At 39.8% G+C, this 15,303-nt stretch overlaps 2 long non-coding RNA genes across 2 annotated transcripts in view; both read left to right on the plus strand.

Annotated features, from left to right (window-relative positions):
* Positions 1-9,024, plus strand: part of LOC137155491 (uncharacterized) — a 56,970-nt gene extending 47,946 nt beyond the window's left edge. Inside the window, exons 3-4 of the long non-coding RNA XR_010920492.1 lie at positions 7,098-7,169; positions 8,253-9,024. This is a non-coding gene — a long non-coding RNA (uncharacterized lncRNA). The remainder of the gene's footprint in view (positions 1-7,097; positions 7,170-8,252) is intronic.
* A 437-nt stretch (positions 9,025-9,461) lies between these two features.
* On the plus strand, positions 9,462-14,975 carry LOC137155492 (uncharacterized). Its single transcript, XR_010920494.1, has 2 exons — positions 9,462-9,497; positions 11,443-14,975. It is a non-coding gene; the product is annotated as an uncharacterized lncRNA (long non-coding RNA).
* The last annotated feature ends 328 nt before the right edge of the window (positions 14,976-15,303 follow it).

Here is a 15,303-nt window from a genome sequence, read left to right on the forward strand (position 1 = left end):
CCCTTCCTCTCTCATGGCAGAACTGCACTGGTACTTCTGTCAGGCTGCCTTCAGCACCCACAAAGGCAGATGTAGGGTTTTTTCCCCCTTTTTGAATGACCAAATGGAAAATGAATTAGAAAGCATGTAATTTATGTATCGTGCATTTTACGTATTCATACTCAATGCATGCAGTTGAATGCATTCTAATATGTGCATCACCATTTTATAAAGCAGCAATATTTAACTTAATCAGAAGTAAACATTCAGTGCTGTGAACATTAATATACTGCTGGCTAGCTTTGTTGGGATGCACTTTTCTGCTATATTTTATAGCTGAATATATAGATGCCAAATCTTTTATCTTAAGAACTATTAAATTAAACTTGCTATAGGATTTTTATTTTAATAGATGAAGGGCCTGATTCTGATCTCATTTCCACAAGTCATTAATAACTCCACCAAAGTCAACTGCATTACATCATTGTGAAAATTCTGTAAGAGCAGAATTAGGCTCCTATCCTTTACACTATCATTTTAAAATGAATAATCTACTATAACTTCATCTTTTTATTTACTGTGCAAACCACAGCGTTTTCTAATTTCTAAAGCAACATACTGCTTTTTATTGCAAAAACTTATCAAGAGCGAAGGTTGTACTTTCAGTTTTTATTTTTCCATGAGAAAGAAGGGAGGACATAATATCGCAGGGGTGGCCAAACTGTGGCTCTCAAGCAGCATGCAGCTCTTTGACAGCTCAAGCGACTTATGGAGCCCTCATGTTCCCCCCCTCTCTATTCTCTGCCTACCAGCCTGGGGGAGAGCTCAGGGCTTCTGCCCTGTGGTGGAGAGCAGGGTCTTGAGGCTTCCGCCCTAAGAGGCACACCTGTCAGGGCTCGGGGTTTCCAGCCACTCGGGCGCACTTGCCGGGGCTTGGAGCCACATGCTGGGGCTTGGAGTTTCTGCCCCATGGGGCACACCTGCTGGGACTTGGGGCTTCCATCCTGTGGTGCACACCTGCCAGGGCTCAGAAGCCATGAGACCCCTCCTCCCCACCACAAGGCAGAAGCCCCAAAATCCAGGATGGAGACCCACAAGGCTTCTAGCTCTAGCAGTAATTGGCTGTGAAACAGTAAGTAGGATGTTAATATTTTTAAAAATGCATGTGTAAAGGATGTACGGATCTTGCGGGTCTCAAACTTCTCAAGTTTATTGCATGCAGCTCCGAGGGTCAGTAAGTTTGGCCATCCTTGTAATATAGTGTTGTTTTCTTATGTCATTGCTCAATATCATTCTGTATGAAGTTCTAAACTAAAGTCAAGTACAACTTTTTCCCCTATAAACTTAATATGATCATGTGGTCTATTCCCTTATGAATGCATAACCGTATTGTTTTTGTTCCTATTACTTTTATATCACTTAATCTTTATGACAAAAAAATTAAATTGTATCCAAAGATGGGGCCCCATCCGTACATACTTATGCATGTCAGTCAGTTAGTCCCCCGCTGGGTAGTTGCATAGTCAGTCAGTTTGAGTGTCCTTAAATTGGCAGGGGGAGCTGGGCAGAAATAGAATTCAAGATGTTGAGGCAATTATATTTCTATCTCACATGAAATGTTCTGATTAGTCCAATAGTTAAGATTTGTGATTTTGGGAAGCTACTAAATAGCTGAATGGTTTTGGAACAACTATTCTACCCACCCCAACCTGCTAATATTCTGTATTTTGCAAAGCCATTGCAACATTTAGTTAGCATTTTCCTCAAACCAGTATTAACTGTCAGTGATGAAATGGCGTACTGATCCTGTTATCTTGGGTAACAAATTTGCAAGAGAACATTAATGGGAAAATAGAGCATATGTCTTTGTTATGTGACAAGTCTGACAAGTAAGCCTGCTAGTATATAGGTAACATTAAATGTAATATCCTGCAATAACTAGAGCTTTTTTCATATTTCCTTTTAAACTCTTTTACTTGCTTCAGGCTGAACCAATTGTTTTGCCCTGACCTCCATTTCTAGTTATAACAAGAAAAGCTAAGTCATAAATAGAATCACTGCTGATTACTGGGAAGGTTTGATAGTGGATTTAGTCTTAAGACTTTTTCCCCCTAGGATAAGCCAGGAAACTGAATAGCTATTGTGTCAAAGAAGAGCTATTGTGTCGAAGAAAATGGAGCTCTCTGAATTTAAAAACGTTGCAAGTATAGTGACAAGAATTCTTTTTGCCCTGACCATTGATGGCACTGGATTAATATATCCCATTTCATTCAGACATAGCTGGTGCTGGCTATTTAATCTCCATTTCGGTGTCTAAACTTTACAACAATGTGACCTGTAAACTAAGACAATACGAAGAAAATGAGCACCTTGGAACAGAAGTCTGCAAGCCACCCCTCCCAGAGGTCAGACTGCAGATCAAGAACTTTGGTTGTTCAGCTCATTTAAAAACCAGTGGCCATTGCCATCTTTGATGATGATGATGTTGCAGAATTGTCACCCTTTTGAGGAGTACTGCTTGGAAATTTGACTTACGTCGTTAAACAATTTTCAAGTCAATTTTCAAAGGTGGTATATCTAAGGAACAATATAAAAACATTGCATCTTCCCACCAATTTGGACGGACTGTCAATAAGAAAGGTATTTGGAGATACTCACTGTTTCCTTGTATCCTCATTTCTGTCTATCCCTAGTTAATCCTGTAAAACCGATGGAGAATTTTTTTTTATGTCAAATCCACACAGCATTCTTTGCCCCAGCAGCCTGTGCCTCATTTTTGTTCTAAAACTTTATAGTACATATAAGAAATACATTAGTTAGCCATCACTCCTATGCAAGCATTTTCACACTATTATTTCAGGTAGTACTGAGACAAGATATTCACCAACTCAAAAAATAGAAACTGACCTTGAATTACACTTTTTTAAGGTTAGTCACTGCACATATAATATTTAACCCTTATGATGCTGGCATTTGCCAGGCTAACATTCAGAAGAATGCTTAGGAGGATGTTGAGAGCACCCAGAGAGTTAATTATTCAGTTCCAAAGAACTTGCAGTACTGCTGTATTCATGTACACCAGCAGAAATAAACTCTAAGAACGAGTACTTCTAATTAGCTAATAATCTATCTTTCATAGTATATACTGTACATATACATTACAGAATATAAAAGATACATAAGATTGCTTCCATTGTTTGATTGCCTTCTGGCAAGCAACAGAAGGAATATGAAAAAATAGTGAAACCAAGAAGATTTCCTCATCCATGTTTTCCATAATTTAATGATCCAACTTCTTGCACAAATCAGCGAGTCCTATGAGGAAGCCTTAGCTAATCAATCAATTATTGGTGAGTAAAAAGTCTGACCACCTTTAAGAAAGCTGTAAAATCTTCCTATTTGACAAAGCTTTTCAAAAATAACCAGAGTAACATTCACAGCAGCAACTATTCCCCTCTCCCCACCCCCAAAAAAAACCTCCTAAAACAAAAACCTTCCTGAAGAAGAGCTTTCTATAACCAACAAAAAAGAAACAGACTCCATGGAGTTCCCTAGGGGTTTAGGTATTGCCAATCTATAATGGAAGGCACTCAAATACTATGGTGAAGAGTATCCGTATAAAATCCTAAGATATAGCAAGAGCAATCAAAATAGATCGAGTAGATTGCTCACATATCAAGTCCCAGGAGCAGCCATAGAGACTGTGTCTGACCAACACAGTCTCTTCAAAATGCCTCCTGGGATGGTGTGACTCCATTCTACCCCCTAGGGCTGCGGCTCAAGAGACACCATCCAACTCCAAGTAAACAACTCAATATTTGACGACTTATTATTATTAATGTGCCTGCAAAACTTTGCACTTGTCTTTGTGCAGAAATCAGTAATTGTACAGCTAATAACTGTATATATAAGTGAGTTTTGCAGTTACAATGTGTATACATTTTGCACACACCCTTATTGTTCAGGACGTTGGAAATCTGGTTCTGAATGTCAAGTTCATTAAAATAGGTCACATTATGCCACTGGACTTCTTTGGATACATGTTACATGTCGCACCAAATTTGAAAACATTGTGCATGAACTCTTCCTCATTGTTATTTCCACACCTAGACAATAAACAAAGGGTTTTTAAACAGCTAGGCCACTTGAGGTACATTTTCAGAACAAAAACACACATGCACACCTCAGAAGAACTATTAGGACTCAGTCAGTGTGGTTGTAGTGATTATAACAAAGGACTGGGAGCCAGGAAACTGCTGAATGCTAATCCTTGCTGAACCACTGACTGACTTCTATTACCTTAGGCAAACAATTACTTTGCTAGAGGGGAAACCATGTTGCATCTGAGTGGAGCTTTACTGAATAAATAAATTACAAATAGTATTCAAATAATTAAAGTTGGATTGGGGCTGAAACCCTCAACTTGCCCTGGCAGTACATCCAAAACACCTGAGGCTAACTAGGAAAGTTGCCTCATTTAGTTCCTAGAAAAAATGCAGAGCAGGTTCAGTGTGTAGCGAAGTGACCTTAAAATGACTAAGTGGGTTTATTCTGAGTATTGTTTTGATTTCAGTCAGTGTCATAGTCATAGCAAGGATGGGGGAAATGAGGGAACTGATAAATGAGAGGACATGACAGAAAAAAAAATCAGCCTTGAAAAGAAAAACAACATAGGGCACATTTTCAAGAGTGCTAACTTGAACTGTGTCTGCCAAGGAAAAAAATGCATTTGCATCTATTGCACACTCAAACATGAATTTCCAGAAGAAGAAAAAGGTAATTGTGAATATAAAAGAACAAATTAGTCAGGGAGTCCCATCTTTACACATACACTTTTGTGGAGTGGCTCCACAAGTGTGCATTGCAACATTTAGTGCTGTAAATAAGGATACAATAGTGGGGAAGATACATATTTTTGATAACTCTGTTGACTTCCTGGGGCCAGGCTGGGTGTCTTTCCTAGATGGGCTAGAATCCTCCAGAAATTGAGTTTGGCAAGAACAAGGCATGCTGATTAGCTGTTTGAAGCTATTTAGGTGACTTCCATTGTAGGCAAGCAACCTGGCAGGATACACCCACGGTCTCCTTCTGAGAGTGAAGCCAATGGGAACTCAAGAGAATGGAGTGTTTACAAATAGAAGGAGTGGGAGCTAGAGTGGAGGGTTCAGTAGTGGAGCAGTCCAGAAGAGTCTGCCACAAAGGCTGTGTTCCAAGGACTTTGCCAGTTTTGTTGGATTAGATTTCAGACTCCCTCACCACACTGGTGAAAAAGAAGAGGACTAGAATTTGCTGGAGGCTGTGAAAATTGCACACTTATGTTTCAAAAACTGAGGGAGAGTTTCAAGGACACTGAGGACCTATCACTTTTTTCCCCAACTTTTAGGAACTGGCATGGCCTATAGCAGGGTTGAACCCCAGTCTACAGAGACTGAGGAGGGTAAATCCACTAAAAGAAGAGTTCTAGGAGAAGGGGGAGCTAGAGAAAGACAGAGAGTGCATATGCGCACACATAAATATATGTTGCATTTAAACCTGTGATAGTAACAAGTAGTAAAACTTGGGGGAAATCCTTCTGAAAGTGTTGTCTGTAAACAAGAGTTGTTTTTGACAATTGTTTCAGGAGTTATAAGTAAACATATGTATTCCTTTATGGATAGCTACTTAGTCACTGTTTTCCTTTAGAGATTTGATGTCACTATAGCCTTCTATCAGAGATTTAACTCTCTACACTAAAAGCCACTCCACTAAAAGTTCTATTAGAGATTTAACTCTCTAAACTGAAAAGACTAAACTCCGGTCTGTGCCACAATATAGAGGTTAACTGAGGTGCGGGAAAGGAGAAACTTAACATTAGCAGAGTGCTTTCCTCAAGCCCATTACAGGTGCACCATAGGCATCCACATCTCAAAAGGTTCTGGCTGGTTCACATTCTGGCTGGTTCAGGAAGGGAGCAGGTTCTGGTCAGGCCTGGGATGCTATAATGCTCTGCTGCAGGTGAATGTGGGCCCATTTGGGAATATTTCCATGAGGCGAGTGAGCAGGGTTTAAACTGCCACAGTGAATTAGCACTCGCCTCAGAGACAACTGATTTATGACCAGTTATAATGCGGACAGTAGGGGAGAATTACAGCAGTGTGTTGCATATGTCTGGAAACTATAGCCCATCTCTTTCATAACACTACCTGCAAATATGGAGCCGCTGGCCACATAGGAGTTTACAGCTTTCTGAAAGATGGCAGAGAAGGAGTAACTTCCCCTATGTTGGCATTGTGAATATGTTATGATACCCCCAGTTTCCTGCACTGAACAGTGCCTGATGTCACAGGTAGACTCATTGAAAGCAAATGTGTACTCACTTGTGATTTAAGATACAATTCTGGCTCAGACACAACACCAGTTTATGTATTGTTTTATGAAGGACTGGCCTTTATTGTCCAGAGAGCAAGAGAGTAAAGTATCCAAATAGATTGTTCATTTAAGTAGTTTACAAAGCCTGCCGTGTGTCTTTACTGCATGCTCAATACTGGCAATGATGTCTGATGAAATATATCCTAGCTGTGCAGTGGACTCTCTCCCCTCCAGTGGATACTTCTTTTCCAACCAAGCTACCCATTTGTGCCACGAATACTAAGATTTGGGCAGGAATCCCATAGTTTGCACTAAGAGTGTGACATATGTCCTCCACGGGTGCCAAATATAATAATAATTCTCCTCAATAAAAGACTGAGTACGTCAACTAGAGCCACTGCTCTCATTCAGCCCTGCTCTGCCCTCTCCTGTCAATTTTCAAATACACGCTGGTGGAACTCTGCAGTGTCTAAATATGAGAAAATAGCTAGTCAGAAAGGGAAGGAACTGGGACATGATCACTCCTTGAAACATTTTGTCTGCAAGATCGGAAATCCTGCTAAAGCCTGTTCCAAGCATTTGCTCATTACTAGAGGGATAGTGCAAGGTAATGGCAAGGCCATGCTGCAAAGGGAGGAGGGAAGGAGGGAGGAAAACAGCCTATAAGGATTATCTCCCTGCATGGATGACCCAAGGTCCATGGTGAAAGAGCTAGGTAACACATGCCGTTTTCAAGGCATTTACATATAACTCCTGTTTTGTTTATGCAGATCACAAACTCTTCTCCCCAGAGGGTTAACACATCAGAACTTTTATATAGTTCTCAGCATGGAGTTTTCTAGGTAAGTTTTCCTCTTTCACAGAACTTTCTGCAGCAGCAGTGATGGAACTGAAGTTCTGGATGATATATAAGCATTCAATGTACAGGATTAGGCTATACTTGAATGTACATAGCATAAAGTGTGCTCCATATTGCAAATTCTGCTACGTATACAACTGGAGTTCTTGATCATATAACTGACTGTTCCTTGGAACCAAAAAATGGGAAAGATTGCCAGTTCTATCAGAGATATCATTTGAAAGTATTATTATTATATTTTCCTCATTCTATCAGCCAGCTCCAGTAATACACCATTTTTCAGAAGGGATTCCCTTCTTTTAAGTAACATTTTTCTAGTGAGCCTTGATTACTGGATTGAAGCCCCTTTGAAAAATCAGGACCACACTGTATAACATTATTAAGAGAACTAGATATACTAAAAAGGGTCTCCTGAGCACCTTTCAAAAATGTGTGTGCTTCATTTACAATAAATTGATATACAAATGTACAGTGTTGATCCTCTATCTAACAATACCATTTAATGTGCAATATACAGTTTTGCCAAGAAAAAATTATGCATAATTCACTGCACAATCAGTAAAAAAATAGATAATTTCATGTTATGGGCACAGCAACCATGTGGATCCTGCTGCCAGCATTAACAGTTCGTTAGTTAACTTTGATCAAGTCCTGTTTCGAAGATGATTAGATGAAAGCAAATTAATGAACTGTTAATACACTGCAGCTGATCATAGCAAACTAACGAACTATTAATGTGCAGCAGCAGGGATCCATAAAAATAGCAAAATTGAGGCTTCCGTGAGCATCATGATAATAAGATATAATCATATCCCAAGCAATAATACATAACCCAACACATGAGTTCAGTGTGGTGCTGAATCTGAATTTTAAAAAATACATAATCCTAAATTGATTATAAAATTCAATAAAGATAAAAAGGTTTGTATAGGTTCAAGATCTGTATTTAGGAAGAGCTGATGCCAAACAAGTGGAACTGTCAAATTGTATTACATTGAAGTTTGATAGTTGCTTGAATAATTATCAAATATTTCATTTTAACACCCAACTTGTTTTACTGTTGCAGGTATGAAAATCCAGTGATATGAATAAATGGAATATGTGTACACCAGCAACACATAGCAATATTTTTGCTATTGTATGTAAGAACTTGCTAAAAGCATGGGTATAAAGAAGTTGCAGAAATTCTCCCTCAGTCATTGCTTTTGGGTAACAGTTGCCAAACGATTATTTCTGAGGTCAGACATATTACTCAAAAAACTGATCTTCTATATCAAATCTGCTGGCCAAATTCTTAGGTTTTCCATTTTCTCAGGTAATAAATAATTGTACATACAGGAACTTCCTCCATCTTTCTTGATTTACTTCTCTTTTCCTGTAGTGACTGTCAGTTGTTTACACATCAACTATGGTCATCAGATGGCAAATTACAAATAACCCATTTTTCTCTTCAGGCGCTTTGTGGGAGTGTATTATTTGTACCCTGACCTGATGGCTACCTAAGTGGACACTTACAGCAGGCCTGGTGCTGGACACCGGGTCAAGTGAGGCTGCCTACAGGGAGCTGGAAGGTGGCCACTTTCACTCAGGCGCCTCACTGGCGGCGAGTTCCCGGGACTTGGCCGCTATCCACTAGATAGTAGAAAGTATTCAAGGTCGTAAACAAGATAGTTGTGTGAGCTAAGAAGCTACCAGTAATATGTAAGCTGTTCCCGTGTGAAGTAGGTGAAATCATATAATAGCCAATCAGCAATTGCGTGGTTATTGTAAGCAAAGGTGATTAAAAGGTATATAAGCTGGAAAGCAAAATGGAATAAACGATTCTGCTTGCAATCATATTGGTTGTTGTGCTTTATCCGTCCCGCATCCTCTGCCATCAGCAGTGGAATCCTCCCTCGTCCTCTGCTATCAGCATTGGAACCCAACAAATGGTGACCCCGACGTGATTGCAATTCAAGTGGATTGGATTGTGCGTCGGGCAGGGAGAAGAAACGCGGGAGTTATAGCTGCTGCAGGAGGTACTGCGCTGGACGCAGCTCCTGGTCGTCCAAGAGGGACGTGTATGAGCTCACAGGAGATACTGCGGTGAAGGCAGCTCCTGGTTGCCCAGAGGCAGGCGTGGTCGCCCAGAGAGGCAGGCGTGGTCGCCCAGAGGCAGGTGTGGTCACCCAGAGAGGCAGGCGTGGTCGCCCAGAGGCAGGCGTGGTCGCCCAGAGGCAGGCGTGTTCGCCCAGAGACGTGGTCGTCCGAGAGAGACGTGGTCGTCCGAGAGGGACGTGGTCGTCCGAGAGGGACGTGTTTGAGCTCAAAGGTGAGCGGCTAATTAATTAAGTATGGGAAACGCTGCATCAGCTGAAGAAAAAACGGTGCTTGAATTTTTTATATGTATCGCGGAGCGCCAAGGGGAAAAGGTGTCCCCGGATAAATTATCTTGCTTATTGAAGTGGGAACTAAGAAGGGGATTTTTTGTAAAATCAAGTACTGTATTTGATAAGACTGTCTGGGAATACTTGGGCTCCGACCTATGGGAGTCGGTAGCTCATGGCAACAAGGAAGCCTTTGCCTTAAGTCAGACCTGGAATAAGGCAAGGAGGATGGTGAAGAACCTTGCGGCTGAAGCGGGGGTACAAGCGGCAGTGAGAGAAATATTTCAAGTGGGAAATGAGACGCCTCATGTATTGCCAGTAGGGAACGAAGTGAGTGTGGAGACCTGGACCGCAGTTCCATACCTCCGCGAGGAGATTGGTCGGTGATGGCCGAAGCGTGTGATAAATACTGGCACATAGGAAAATAAGACTCCTAAAGAGACCTCTACCATGGGAAATGAAAGAAATACTAAGTGGCAGGTTTCTCTGAAGAAGTACAGAAGTACTGAGTGGCAGTCAGACTTCTCTTATGTGGTATAATAAGTGTGTGAAAAGGATCTTAAAAACTGTTTGTAATTAGGTGCTACCTTAAGTGTTTCAAGAGAGAGAGAGGAAATTTTTTTTTTCCTTTCTTTTTCTTCTCTGTTTCTCTCTCCTTATCTCTCTCTCCGTTTCTCTTCTCTTGTTTCTAAAAACCTTTGAGAGAGGGGGAGGGAGTGGGTAAACATAATGGGAAATTGTAAAAAATAAGGATCGGGCCCTTAAGCATTTTGGTTCGAACAACATGGTTTATGGCCAAAAGGAGAAAGGGGGCCGAAGATAAAATGCAGACAGGGTGAAAACTCTAAAGAAAGACTGCATAAGTCCCGGGTAAGGAGTCTAAAGGACTCCAAAAAGGAAAAAGTGAAAATTTAGATAAAGAGTATATAGAGAGGTCGGGGCCGGGGTTGGGGAGTAGGACGTGGTACCTTTTTGGCCCCAGGAGATTCCTCCTGCCACTATTGTGGACAGTTGGGACACTGGAAAGCAGAATGTCCAAGACGATCTGGCCAGTCGGAGTGGACATTTGGGCCACCACCACCTCCTCCCCGAGACCAGACTCAACCTCTATATTAGGACAGCCTGGGAAATAGTAACTTCATTAATGCACCCTTTTTGTTAATAGATTAATCAGGTTTTTATGTGTTTTGTTTTATTGATGGAAAACCAGTAAAATGTTTTATAAACACTTTCTAGACACTGAAGTCAGCAGATCCACCTTAAAAGTTTAGGAGTTTTCTCTATTCCCTTATCAAGGAAGAATGTAAACCAATTAATGCCGCATCTAGTGTCTAAACCACTATCTGTTTCTTTGAGATTTATTTCTAATTAGCATGCTTTTCTTTTAAGTTTTTATTTTTCAGTTAACCTGGTAGGTAGACATTTATATTGTAAAATTTGGTTGTACTATTTATTGTTTACCAGATGGGATTAATTTGTTATTTTCCTTGTGAAAATGAAAATTCTATTTTGGCTGTATTTCTTGAATAGGGACAGGATTTTGAAATATCCAGCATACAAAAGGAATATGTCCTGTAATTACATCTCTCCTTAAACAAGGAATTATTGTGCCTATTTGAATCCTCTAAAACACCCCAATTTTTTTTGTTAGAAAACCTGGAAAATATTTATTGCTTTGTGTAAGATTGTGTGGGGATAAGTATAAGATCATTGCCTGTTACAGTAATGCCATGGACCCTGTAGCTGCAGGGCTTCCACCTTGTCTCCGTGCCATTGCAGCTGTAGCTGCCTTGGGTAAAACCTCGGAAACTTTGATTTTTGGTTCTCCACTTATTATTTTTGTACCTCATATTTGTTTAACAAAATATAAAATTCTTTTGTTGTTTGCAGGTCATATTATACTCACCCGATGTCCAGTTTTTGATCCTGCCTCATTGTTATCCACCCTTTGTAGAACCCAAAATTGATTTTCTATGTTATTGGCTCCTGTCAAAGAAATTCTAAAGGTATTCTTGTGGCTGATTATGCTGTTTGTTCTTAACATGAGGTAATTAAAAGTAACCCTTTCCCTTCTGTGAACCCTGATCAAGAAGCTAATTTTTTTCCTGTAACTACAGTTTGTATCCTGACCGAAGGTAAATTTGTTAATGATTCCCATTATGCCTTTGGTGTTGTTTATAATTATGGTTAATTCTAAAAACAAAAAGGCTTCCCCACTTTGGGAGGCTTCCATATTAAATGAATTTTATGTTGCTGCTTTATAAATGTTGTATAGTTATTTTTTATTATTGTTGTTGTTAAATGTTTAGTTTATTGGTATGTTGTAACAGACTCTGCTGTTAAGGCTGCAGTCCTTTCTGCATTTTGGGCCATATTTATGTTGTTTTGTGTTTATATTGGTCCAGTCTAATATGTATTAGTAATTGTATGTTTATTTTTGAATGGGTAAAAGTTTACCCATGTGCAAAGGCTGACACTATTATAGTCAGCAAAAGGCTTGTGAAGGAATTTATCCCTTGCTTTGGGATCCCTCTGTCTACCAACAGTAACAGGTCAAGTTATAAAAGAAGTTTGCAAGGCTCTTGATATCCAACAGAACTTTTATTGCCCACATCACCCTCAGTCTGCAGGGGCAGTGAAAAAACAGAATGGTGTTCTGATAAAATAAACTAGCCAAAATTTGCCATGAAACTAGCCTCAAATGGCCAGATGCCCTGCCTTTAGCCCTTATAAGTATAAAATCATTATGTAACAGAAAGACTGAACTATTACCACACAAGATCCTAATGGGCTGACCCGTGAGGCTTTCTAGCTCTCTACCAGTATCAACTCACCTAATGGATATTAATTTAGCTGATGAAACTGACTTGACTTATTGTCAAGCATTAATGAAGTGTGTTAAGGCTTTTCGTTCACAGGTCCAAGAAGCCCTTCCCCAAGACCCTCAAAAAGCATGTCATGATCTACAGCCCAGTGATTGGATTCACGTAAAAGTCCACCAAGAAAGACAGCCCTGAAACTGCGTTGGAAAGGCCCACTCCAGGTATTTCTCACCACCAACACTGTTGTAAAGTGCCAAGGTTACCAGTCCTGAATACATGCCTAACACTGTAAAAGAACCTCTGCACCTGTAATGACAAGGTCAGTGGAACAGGGTGCAAGTGCTTGTAACCTCTCCCCTGCTCACGAAAAGGATTTGAAACCACTCCAGAGCGAAGAGGATTTGAAACCACTCCAGAGCGAAGAGGATTTGCCACAACGTCATCCCTACCACCTCAAAAGAAAAAGACTTAAAAACTCCCCAGATCACTGGTTCCCTAAATGGGTATGGCTAGTGATCTTTTAGATGTTCTGTATTGGCCTTATCTGGATGACTCTCTTTTGATCCAAGTTCCTGATTAACGGTACACCTGTCGAGAAAATCCCCAAGGTCCATGGGGAAGAAGACCGACAACCTAATGACTTTGAGGTACAATTAAAACCCAAGCAACTAACCACAAAAGACAACACTTCTTGGACTATACTGACACATTTTTATAATTAATTAATCAATTTTAACTGTTGGATTTGTAGTCATGTTCCCTTGCATTTTGAAGAAGGTATACCCGTGGTTCTGATTGTGTTAAACACCATGTAGGAAAGAGAGTGAGAAGTTAACACTACAGAGTTTGGAGGGACAGTTGAAAGTGTGAAAAGTGTTATAGGAAGAGAATTTTTAAATTTTTTTTTTTTTTGCAGCCTTCTGAAGGAAAAACAGGCCCTTCTCCCAAATAATTGGTCTGTAAATATGTAAATAATCAATTGTAATTAATTGCTGCAGGCTGATAGACAATCTGATTTAAATCATTTGACTATGGACAATTCAGTCAAAATTACTGAAAGAACTACTAATTTAATGCACATGACATTTTACAAATCGCATCATTATTCCATACCATTTTCCAAGATGATATTTCATGGGGTTTCACAGATTTATTTTATGCCTTAATTTTATGGCTACCAAATTTATTTTGGCTTAAGTAATTGTTTGTGTGTATAATTTGTTTTATTGTTATTTTTACCTGTTGTTGTTTTTAGTGTTTGGGTATTTTGCCCTCTGTTTGCTTTGCTTTTAGTTGGTTTGTTAAGGCCAGGGTGCCTGTTGTGCTAATGTTAATTTAAGTTGTAATTATTAAATTTAAGCAAAGGCTAGTTCAGGTTTATAAGTGAGCCACACTGGTAATACAGTATGGCTCAAAGGGGGGATTGTAGGAAAATATTGTCTGTTTAACCATAGTTATTTTATTTTAGTTTTTTGAGTGTTTTGCTCTCTGCTGAAATCACCCCCCTTCTCTTTCCCATGGTGTTTGATTTTTTGCCAGGGTCAGAGAAAGGGCAAGGAGAGGGCCAACTAGTTTTAATTAGTTATATAGCCTTCTGAGAGAGAGATCAGACAATTTTAATAGAAAAGTAGAAATTTTTTGTTAATATGTTATTTGTTATGTATATTTTTTAAAATAGAAATGTATAAGTTAATAGTAATAGTAGTAATATTTTGTATATATCTATAAGCATCAAGAATTTATGTATATGTATTTTTTTTGTTTTGTTTTGTTTTGTTTGTATAAATATGTAAAAGAGCATGTCTTCGGGGTCTCACACTGACCACATGCTGGGAAGTGTAAAAGAAAGGGGGGAGCTGTGGGGGTATATTATCCATATGCTGACCTAACGGCTGCAGAATCGTGCAGCTATCGATTTTTTTTTGTTGGCACAGGGACACGGTTGTGAGGATTTTGAAGGCATGTGTTGTATGAATTTATTAGATCATTTATATTTTGTTTATGCTTTATTGCAATGCCTTGCAAATCATATGCATAAGATTATGCAAATTTATAATCCCTTATGGGAGTGGCTTAGCAGTTTTGGCTGGCCCTCTTGGTTTGTTTTATTTTGTTATATGGGGATAATCATTTTGGGAATTGTACTTTTTTTCCTTATTTGTGTCCCCTGTTTTATTTGCTTATTGCAAGGTAGTCTGGAGCATTTTGTTGAGCGCCTATTTAAAAGAAAGGGGGGAGATGTGGGAGTGACCTGATGGCTACCTAAGTGGACACTTACAGCAGGCCTGGTGCTGGACACCGGGTCAAGTGAGGCTGCCTACAGGGAGCTGGAAGGTGGCCACTTTCACTCAGGCGCCTCACTGGCGGCGAGTTCCCGGGACTTGGCCGCTATCCACTAGATAGTAGAAAGTATTCAAGGTCGTAAACAAGATAGTTGTGTGAGCTAAGAAGCTACCAGTAATATGTAAGCTGTTCCCGTGTGAAGTAGGTGAAATCATATAATAGCCAATCAGCAATTGCGTGGTTATTGTAAGCAAAGGTGATTAAAAGGTATATAAGCTGGAAAGCAAAATGGAATAAACGATTCTGCTTGCAATCATATTGGTTGTTGTGCTTTATCCGTCCCGCATCCTCTGCCATCAGCAGTGGAATCCTCCCTCGTCCTCTGCTATCAGCATTGGAACCCAACAGCGCTTCTCCCCTTTCTCACTTCTCTCTCATAATTAAACTGTTAGCTAATGATTCTACATCAGTGAAACTGGCAGTACTACCTCAACCCGCTAGTGTACCATGCAGACCACTATTGGGCTGTACGAAAATTATTATAGTTGAGATAATGTATCTGAGCAATCATTATGGGCCTGATCTTAAGCTCACTGAAGTCAATGGAAAAACTCCATGAACTCTCTCTTCATGCATCTTCTGTGTT

Source organism: Emydura macquarii, unplaced genomic scaffold (assembly GCF_026122565.2).
Source record: "Emydura macquarii macquarii isolate MOO-44397 ecotype Brisbane River unplaced genomic scaffold, CSIRO-AGI_Emac_v2 contig_1363, whole genome shotgun sequence".
Taxonomy (NCBI): Eukaryota; Metazoa; Chordata; order Testudines; family Chelidae; genus Emydura; species Emydura macquarii.